Below are 10,638 nucleotides of genomic sequence, written 5' to 3'. Positions count from 1 at the left end.
ATTTCTTGTATAACGAGCTGCTGACAGCAACATTTTTAAAGGGAGGAAGAGTGAAGGGTGTTTGACTAATGAAATATTTCTGTTGCTGAAAAGTGAGGAAAGAAAAAAAAAACACACAAAACAAAACAAAACCGATGAGGAAGTTTCCAGTCACCTTTTGTCTTCACGGTTGCTAAGTAACGATGATTACATGCACGGTTAAGCGATGTTAGGAAAATGTCTTAATATCAGTTCCTTTTTAAGGCTTGGAAATCGACAGAAATAGAAAGTAATGAGCATTTGTGATAATTGCAGAAGAAGCTTCTGACATTAGTTTTTCAATTATAAACCTGGGCGTAACCTGAGTGACACATTAACATTGATAAAATGTTAAAAATTACGTTTTTTTAAATCAATTAAAGCGATATTATTCTCCTCCGTCATTCAAATGACTAAAGAGTATCATCTTCCTACAGTTTAAATTAAGCAGACTGCCGGTGGTTGAACGACGGGGAGAAAATAATTGAATTACATGATGGAGGCGTTGAAAGATTCGGTGGAAGGAGACCAGTGGGTATGTTAGTAGGAGCGAATTATTGAGTACTTAGTTAACTGAAACGAAAAAAAAGGTTGAGGTTGATATGCAGTAGTCACGTGTACGTCGTCTGTCCTCTGAATTTAATGACAATCGACTAATAATGGTTGGCAGACCGATTAAAAATTCGCTTTTGGATCAAAGTTATGTCTGTTATTGATATATTTTGTCTCAAAAATCAGTTCTTAACGAGACTTTTGAGAAAGCTCTGAATTAATAGGCTATAAGTTTTAAAAAAATTTCGAAACGTATGTGGTATTTGTCTCTACACAATGCTACATGATATAAAAGATGAAACGTTTTTTAAGCCCCCAAAATCGCAAGGCTGGTGCAAAAACGAATATTGTCACAGTCTTTTATGATAATTCTAGAAAATTATTTGTTTTCACTGATGGTAGAACAAAAATGCCTCATCTTGTCAATAATATGTGTGGTTTTTGAGGTATCTTCATTTCTTAGTTGACTTGTTCCAAGCTCTCGGTCAGGACGACTGGAAACGACAAACGGCGGTTGCCGAATTTTGTGCGTCTGCCTTTTCTCTCGTTTCCATCAACCCAGAGCCTCTTTCTTGGAGACTGAAAAAATACCGTAAAACAGAGCGTTTTGTGAAAGGGAAATTGTTCTGTTATTTACCTCTTCTGAGGTGACGGGATGACAAAGCAATTTAGAATCCTTGTCATGCAGATATTTACATTTTTTATTGAGGCTTTCACGGGAGGAAAATTGAACAGCTAGAATGACCATATTTACATAAACTCGCATAAGGAAAAATATTGACAATGTGTTCCATCGCTTTATTTAGCGCATTGGACGAAAGCAAAGACGAATTTTTTTGTTGAAAGTCTGTTGTAGTAGGCTAAGCTTGTGAAGTTCTTGATACCCTTAAAAGGGCAACTTGGTTTAAAACTTAAAGTGTTGTTTTATATTGACCTCATTTGTTATCAGTTTCTAGAAAAACATTTTTTTTGAACCGTCATCCTGTATCGTAACGCAACACTTTTTCCTTATCTATACCAAAAGCCAGCTGTGCATAAGATAAAAAGGAGAGTTCATTGCTAACTAATTTGATTTTAAGCGGTGAATCGATTAGGAGGCGATCTAACGTGCAACCAAATAGTAACTGTATCGTCTAAATCCTCTCAGGTCTTTCAGAGCCGATTGTACTTTTCTTTGGAATGAAATTCTTCGACCTAATCAGCTTTCTTTTGACGCTTAGTGACACGTGATTTCCACGTGATGTGGTGATCAGAATAATGACTATGAACCCAAAAAATTGATCAGACGGACACAATAACTGATGAAATTAAAATTCTTACAAGAGCTAAAAATTCCTGTGAGAGAGCGAGGAAAACGATGATAATCTTCACTGGCCAGAACGCTCCTTTTAGCTTTCATATGGTTTGCACGAGTCCTACCATCCTTAAGCTGGTATTGTTGACATCTTGTAAACGACTTGAAATGCGTAACCCATCTCATTGAGCGCGAACGAGAGCCTGGATTCGCCTCTCACTGAAACTACCCGCAGTGCACTTTGGGCTTACCAGATCACCGCTCTCAAGTAACAAGCAGAAACATGTAATTAAATAATAGCTCTCTGTTATTTTATTTTTCTTTACTTTGATATTAAATTTGGAGGAAAAGCGTTTCGTTAACGATGCAATTACTTGTCGCAAGGCTTTGATGAGAGTTAAGGCCCGCAAAATTAATGACGCACGACCAGGCGTGCAACATGCTTTGGCTGAATACGTGGGAAGCAAGATTTGCTATTGTTGCTAACGCTACATTTTCTTTGTTGTTTTTCGAGCAAATTCGAAGTGAAATTTACACTTGAATACGACTTAATGGCTATAATAACCAATTTGCCGACTGGAATCGAAATTTTTGCTTTCAAAAAAAACTTCATTAACAATCCTGTGAAGCTTTACATACAAAAGGTAAGGTATCAAATGAGTTATTCGGCTGTTTGTTTATCATCGTATAAGCCTTGCAACTCTATGTATATTGTTTGTGCCAGCTTGAATGTTGTTGTTCCGAGGAGTTGGCTTCATTCAAATGTTTTTCCCTACAGGTTGGATTTGCTATTTATGTGGCGTAGTGTCATTTTGGTTTTCATTTATCTTCACTTTTTACCTGTTATGCCTGTTCGTCCTTCGTATGAGGAGTATCTAAACCAAATACAACGTTAACATCTTCCGAAAACGATAAATGGTAGTTAGATGATAAATACTCGTGCCTAGTTCTCACTTGATTTTAGTTTGCGTTCTACAATTGAAGTGTTTTGTTGTTGGTGAAAGATTTCGTGATATTAACAAGAACGTTTCTGATTTTAGTGCACCCAGAAGTTCGTTTTAAGAAAAATCTAGGAATAGCTTAGAAAAAATCTTTGATAAAATTGATAAATAAGTTTTATGGAGAAGGATAAGGGTAGTTTACAATGCAAAGAGAAAATATCGTTTTTGAAAGCACGAAATCTATTGCTGTCACTTGGTATTTTGTCACTAATTGCATTTTTTTATGATATTGTGCCAAGTGTCGGTAATGCCGAAAAATGATCACAACGAAAAAATAAATGAAAACAACGTAGTCGATTATAATTTAAGTTTATGTTGAATTCGTTACTATCAAATAAGGACAGGGAGTGCAGTAAAGAATGTTCAATTGCTAGAATGTTACTGCTGCTGAACACGAATTTTTATGAATCTTTTTTGGGTAAGCAGTTTAAGAAGTGTTTATGATAAAAATGGTGTTCCCTCTTATTTGGATTCTGAAGTGCTGAATACTTTTTTAAAATCTTAATGAGATGTAAAGATTTAGTAGGGCGTTCAGACAGAACCTTTGAAATTATTTAAGCCGAGTTCGACCAGCTGTGGATACTACAGATCGCAATTGAAAATATTAGATACACCTTTCTAACTGTGTTATGAGCATGTTACATTAGGTTTGTGGCAAATGTTGATAGCAGTATCTAGGATCAGAACTGAAAAAAATACACTGGCAACAGCCTCTCGGTCTAAAGTCAAAAGTAGTCGATGACACATTTGAACTAATTTTTACAACAAATCTGAAAAGCAGAGTTTTTCTTGTTTGTTGCTGTTTGATGCCTTTGCCATTTTTTCAATTAAAAAAAAGTAATATGTAGTGTGAAAGTTTTTTCTGTATTCCTCACATGCTCACTTTGTATAGCGTTCTTGAATTCTCGAGTTGCACTAAATAAGACTCCTGCGATTACTATCTCGTTGTAAGAATAAGCAAATTTCGCATTGAAGGACCTCGCCACAGTATAGCGAGAGTGAAGCAAACCGCGACGGCGACGGCAACGAGAACGTGGCAAAACAAAAGATCTAATGGACAGAACAATAGCTCAGCACGTGCGTTTTGAAACTTTGTAAATTTCTCAGCCGTACTCTGCAAAACAACAACGTGAAACCATCAAAATTTGCATGGTCTGAAGGAACGGAAACTCAACGGTGCTCTCATACGTTAGGCTAAAGTTGAAGTTTGGCGCCGTAAGAGATGGTAGACACGTTCAGCCATTCGCAAAATTTTAATCAAAAATATAGTTTCATTTTTTAATTGAGCTGTTCCTCGGCGTTGCGATCCTGACTGCTGAATGTACCTAATACTGGCTTTTAGTGAAGAGTACATTAATTTTTCACTGAGTATGTGCTTGTTGCGGTTAAATGCCTGGCTGATAACTACGAGCAGAAATGATTTCATTCTTCGTTAGGAGCCCATTTTTACCTTTATTCAGGGGATTTTAATCTCTTTCTTTTTAAATTTAAATTTTTTTTCGGTTTTCAATTTTCTTCGGAAACTGTGCAGACTGTGAAAATTCTTCCCTGGCAACCTTTGTAGTAGAACTTGTAATGTAAAAAACACAAGAATCGTCAAATATGATAAACAAGTTTAAGAAATTCTAGAAAAACATCGAGTGTAACAAATAAACATTAGAATTGTTATTTATAACTTGAATCCATTAGTTTTCACGAACCACTTGAGGCAAGATTTAGTCGGCACATAGGTCAGGTTATAGACAAAACGAAAATTTACGGAAAGAGTCGAAGAAAAATGAAGATTCCGTCAATTCATGGAGGGCAACGTTTTATATCCAAATCTCTGTTTCAGATGTTGGGTTGCAATATGCATAAGACTTTTCGCCGTCACAATACAAAATGATTAACTGTTTGAGTATGTTGTGTTTAAATTGCCTCTATTAATTCTTGGAGGAGGTGTCTACTCGATTTGGAAGAACAATATGATTTGGGTGACATTGAGAGATTTTTATGCAAGAGTTCTCACTGATATTCCTTCATCTTGGCAGTACGTGTCTCAAGGTTCGACCAAAATAATTGAATGATGTTTTTGCTCTTGTTAAAAAAAAAACTACTTTGTTTTCACACTCCAGCATATTTTCAACTGATGGGTGATGTCTTACATGACGTCTATTCGCCTTTTTTTTTTCTTTTCTTTTCGGTTTCTATCCATGTTTGACTTAACCTAAATGCTTTGTTCTTTGCACCTATTGTGGTATCCTTTCTAAAGTTTGAATAAAGCGAGTGTCGGTGGAAACTGGTGAAAAATACGCTAGGTATTCACTTGGTATTTATGAATAAGAAATTAAGAAAAAAAAAAAACAAAACAAAAGATAATCATTGTTATGAACGAGCATTATTTGTATGAATATATGTTGACATTAACAACTTTTGCGACGAGTTATCACATGTGAGTTCTACTAAAAGAAATTCAAATTGCAAGTAGTGTCTGTCTTTAGGACAAACGAGCTGTGTGAAGAGGAAGAAGTTGGAGATGTCTGTATTCTCAAGCTAGAATTTTTTCTTCGACTTCGTAGCAGGAGATAGTTCAAAACAAACTGGTACGTGACATTAACACGAATTGTTTGATAAACATCACCTTGCTAGTTAAACTGACGGGGAACGATCCGGAACCTTCGTAATGATAAGTCATCGTTCAAGAGCTTACTTCACCTGCTGGGTTTGGAACGAAAACTGAAGTAAAAACATGCAAAAATACCCACATGCGAATACTTATCATTCGCTCTAACATCAATTACGATGCAGAGGTTTCATTAATTACAAAATAGATTAATATCGTCTTATGTGGACCTCGCTTAACAATTTTTTTTAATATTTGGTAACTGCATGATAAAATAGCATCTGAAAAACTCCGTTAAAAACCGGATATTTCCCCCCAGTTGCCCATAGTTTCAAAAGGAATCCTGTTCAAATAACAAACTTTACTTGATCTTAGTGTGTTCGTTACTATAGTTTTCTTCTCCAGCGTCTAGTAGCATGTAATAATGAATAATGTATCACTGACAGACGAAAATATTCAAATTCAGTCATCCCTTCTTGCAAATTTAGAAAACATGTAAACTTATTGAGCAAAGCAAGCGAGTGACGGCCGAATGAAGATGGTCTCCAAAATGAGATGGAGAACCTAGTATTAAGGTTGTGCAGTGTCGATGCGTTTGGTAAGGAGCTTGATTTTCAACCCACCTGCAGTTATTTAGTTTGTTTGGTGATATACTTTTTGTGTTATTTTGGTAAGTCAGCTGAAACTTATCTCAGTCATAACACCATTATGTCGAAGTTCTGAACATAATTCATAATTTTTTATGATATACCAAACATTTTAGCGTAAAAAAAGTTAGAGTGAGTAACTGGGAGTTCCTCTTTGCTAAACCTGTGCGACTTCAATGTACTATTTAACACTATCCGGATGCAAGCAGTGTTTACGGAATACAACGACATGCGGGGGTGTTTTTGTCGATAAAGTTTGCCTTACACAATGAGCGTGGAAAGCTTTTTACAAGGTGAAAAAGTGAAAAATTATTCTGTGTATTCAGATTAATTTTAATTCGTATTTATATTCAGCCTGGCTCGGAATTATTGAATTGTAATCTAAACTGGTAAAAGCTTGGCACAGATAGCGGGTTCTTACATGTGTAGTTATCACAAGTTGAGGTGGAAAATTTAGCCTTGCTGCCTGAAAGATTTGTCTTTCACATCTGGAGCATTGTTTCGCCTTAATTGCCGTTGTATATCGAGTTTTTCGGGCGACTTTGCTATATCACATATTTCAACCTCAAAAAAAAAAATGATTAACAAGAAATATAGGAGAAAAACGGTTGAAATAATAGTCAAAAGTTCCGATGAGAGGAAATTGTCGACTCCTAACACTCGCTTAAGAATAGGTTTAGTAAAAAAAAAAAAATAAAAAAAAAAAAAAATGATACTAACTGATTCTGCCCTCAACACAGTACAGGTTAGTATTTATTATAAGATAAAGTTCACGTAATAATGAATTGCCAATCCCGAAGCATGCTTGTTGGCAGGTCTTTAGTGGTTAATTTATTTAAATGAGATTTACAAGATATTATTATTGAGAAACTCGCTATGGCTTCCCACATCACGATACCGAAGCAATGTAAAAGCAAAGTATGATCGCAAGTCAATTCGTCCCTGTAAAATGCTACAGCGTTTGTTATGAAATTCGTCATGGAAAAGGAAAATAGTTTATCATAAAATATTTTTGAAGATTAAAGAGTAATTTGGTCTAATTCGTACTCTGCCAATGGAGATTCTTCAATCCAAAATTATTTCGAATTTCCTCTTCCGAATTTTTTTTCTAGACTAAAGACTTTAAGGGGTCATGATGTTCGTTAGTTGATTTTCCAAGAAATTGTGACTGGTTTAATCATTTTCGTGTGCGGGCTTACTCTGTCACCAAGTCAAGCTTATCTCTGTAGATTCCAACAATGAATGAAAATCAATTATTCAGCTACTATTGAGCAGGTTAGCATCTGACTTGGTTGAATAAATCAAATGAATTGAATAGGAAGACATTTGTAGGTCTTTCAGTCGCGCTAGTGGTCAAGTTAAAACGGCTTGCACAATTCTTCAGATATCTCCCACAAACAGGTTAGGATGTTAGCTTCTGCCGTTTAAGTTCAGTGCTCATTATGCATGCGGAATGCAAAGGGTAGCTAGACTCGAAATTGGTTGCAAGAAATGGAATGTAGTCTTTTTCTTCCTCTGTGATATCTATAAATTTGGGTTTCGCAGAGATTTGTCCTTTTTAAAGGTTATGGAATCAATTTCAACCAAGAATTACTTCCTGAGAGAAGTGTTACCCAAATGTTCATATAGACTTAAAATTATTTGTTTACTGAACAAAATGATTGCTTTTTAATATGACAGGTTAATAAATTTTGAAAATTTCAGTATTCCACTCAGCCAGTTTCAAAGTTTAATATCTCTCATTTCTTTGAACAAGATGGTGATCAAATACCTGCGCAACCTACATCAGGAATCAATTTCCTAAAATGAGCGTGACTGAACTCAACAAGAGAATATTATCGTGATAATAAGCGGTCTCATCTATATTTACTCTTGTTGGGCCTAATTCGCCGAAATTTAACAAGTCTTTACGATTTTTAATTAGAAGGTAGCTATCAACTAAAAATGCATGAAAATCCACACGACAACCGAGTTTAAACGAACTATGAGCTCTACCGTCTGTTAATGATATCATTAATTTTGTAGGCAAACGGATCTCATTTATCAGGGGGTGTAGAGAACCTGAGCATCGTAGATAGTTCAAACAAAGTTGAAAAATTTATGAGGTATTACTTGACGCGTGCAATCCTTGTGGAACGAGGTAATTAAGTTGTGTACATTGGTTAGCTTTCTGAGCCTGTCATGATCAGGTTCCACAGCCTTTTCGCTATGAAAAAGGTATAGGCCTCTCTCCTGAGTAAGAAGACAACAATAATAAAATAACAACACCAGCAACAAGAAAAACATCGACCAGCCACATTAACACCTGGGTAATTATAAGGTAAAGAATTGAATGTAAATCAAACCACTTGCTGTTTTAACGGCAAAGTTTTCCTTGAAACCACCATGATGACAGATGACAATTTTGTAACAGTTGAATAATTCAACGTTTAGTTAATATGCTCATGTCACACCATATCTCATTAACCTTTTCCTTCGCTTAACTTTTCGGTTAAAGGATGTGGTTGCGACTTCATTCTCAGCGTTAATACCGGCACTTATGTATGTTTTATCATGATAAGAGCAAGACGATTCGAGAAAAAATTTATCACCTCCTGCAGAGAAAATGCAATTTATGCTATTAATTCCTAAGTAAACTTTGGGCAAAGCAAAGATCAATAGACCGGCTACAGTAGATCACGATGAATTTTTCCTTCTCTTTATCGGATAACACTGAACGTAAGCTTTTTAAGTGTGGTTCGAGTGGTTATCGATTCCGTGTAGGAAAGACTGTGATTTGCTTCACTTTAATGCTATTGTTTTGACTGTGTTATTATCAAAGAGCAATTATTGGATGTTCACACAGAGAATTCATCGCAAACTCGTCGCTTATTTTTTAGTTTTCTTTTACTAACTGTCGATTATTTATCAAGCACAAAATAATGATCTTTCGCCTCCGTGGACGGATGATTAAGGAGCCTGTCGACCTCGACTGACAACGATTAAACTCGATTGTTCAAACCTCCTCTACCGCCAATATTTACTCATGCAATTACGCCCGAAGAATTTAATAACACTAATCTATCCTGACTTGAGATTCTTCTCAGAAGTCGCACTTGTCTTAAGTTTTACACGTCATAGAGCTAAATGTATTGTTTAGTGCTAATCCAGCCGCTTCATTTTCCCATGGTTGTTGGATGTTACCGGAACCTTGACACGAAACTGTAGACAGCGGGGGACTGTAAACATCTTGCAAAAATCGCATGACTGCGTATTCAAAATAAGAGACTGCATTTTCTCGGTTTCAAGTAGGGTTGATCTAAAGTCGACGCTTTTATTACGAAGGTGAGTCTTCTGGGTTTCAAAGAACCCATTGTTCATTGATCTGAATTGAAAGCTGACGGTGACAAATTTTACCTTTCTTCAAGAAGATTACCTCAGCTCATGTGCAGTGCCCCCTCATAATAATGTACTGAGGTTAAAACATGCTTGATATGTTCCTGCTTGGGCTGTCTCGGTCATATTGATCACTTTCTTGATAAGCGTACTCTACTTTTACCTCGCTTTGATCGAGAAGAAGAGAATCATCTTACGTGTCTTACAACAGAGTGATTCACAAATTATGGTCGTACGAATTCAAAGTCAGCATTCGGTAATAATTGTTGCATCGTTCGTCATTGAAAGAGGGATTGAGAAAACAGTTTTTTCGTTATCGCTTCCGTGTATCCAAGGAAAAAAATTGATGATAATCAACTTAATTAAAATTTTTCAAAAGGCTTGAGCAAATAGACATCTTCATTGAATTAAGAGTTTTTTCAGCTAACGTTTTGAGGAATTACTCTTTGGCAAAATTTCTCGGTGTTTTACATGTAAGGTAAGGAACACGAAACCCCTAAACCACGGAACGGAAAACAATATGGTTACGAGCTATGAGAAGGGAGCTACTTTAGTCACGAACTGCAATCGAAAGGAAAATAGAACTACTTTTAGCTCGATCTTAACTCACGATCATTCAGCAAAAATTAGCTTTGCTTTATCATTTTGAGCTGCATGTTAAAGGTGCACTTAGCGCAACGATAATTAAACTAAAATCCGGAGCCCTTTAGGGTTTCCAAAAAGGTCTATACCAAATATTTGACTGACTGAATCTGGAAAGAATTACTGAGATTACTTTGACGATTGATTACATGACTACTTTAGTTTCTACCGTTGTTTAAACCTAAATTTTCGGGACGCATCCGTCGATCACCTGAGCATACAATGGTGTTATTGGATGTTGTCTCCAATCAGTGAGCCAGCGATTTTCGCTCTCTTGAACTTCAGCGAAAACTGCGTTTAGTTTACGCCGTTATTATAAACTTTCTTACGACTAAAATGCGAAAATTTCCTGTAAAACTTTGGAAAGAGCATTTGTCATCTATTTACTTCGCGCGATCAAACCTAGGGCGGTTTAATTTATTTCTTCCTACTGATGTCAGTGGATGTCTTTGTCATCAAATTCTGAGAATTTAATGTCGAATCTAATTGCTAATTACCTGTCGGTTT

At 36.0% G+C, this 10,638-nt stretch overlaps 1 protein-coding gene across 4 annotated transcripts in view; it reads left to right on the top strand.

Moving 5' to 3' along the window:
* Positions 1-468: 468 nt before the first annotated feature.
* LOC131772430 (rho guanine nucleotide exchange factor 28) overlaps positions 469-10,638 on the top strand; it is a 30,277-nt gene continuing 20,107 nt past the window's right edge. Inside the window, exon 1 of one of the 4 annotated variants that reach the window (XM_059088333.2) lies at positions 469-553. The gene's annotated coding sequence lies outside the window, so the exon portion shown is untranslated. Of the gene's footprint in view, positions 554-5,334; positions 5,448-5,987; positions 6,066-9,374; positions 9,439-10,638 lie in introns of those variants that run through there. The other 3 variants (XM_059088338.2, XM_066161134.1, XM_059088321.2) reach the window with 3 other exon arrangements.

This window comes from Pocillopora verrucosa, chromosome 14, assembly GCF_036669915.1.
Source record: "Pocillopora verrucosa isolate sample1 chromosome 14, ASM3666991v2, whole genome shotgun sequence".
NCBI classification, from domain to species: Eukaryota; Metazoa; Cnidaria; class Anthozoa; order Scleractinia; family Pocilloporidae; genus Pocillopora; species Pocillopora verrucosa.
This window is presented reverse-complemented; position numbering and strand designations above follow the sequence as displayed.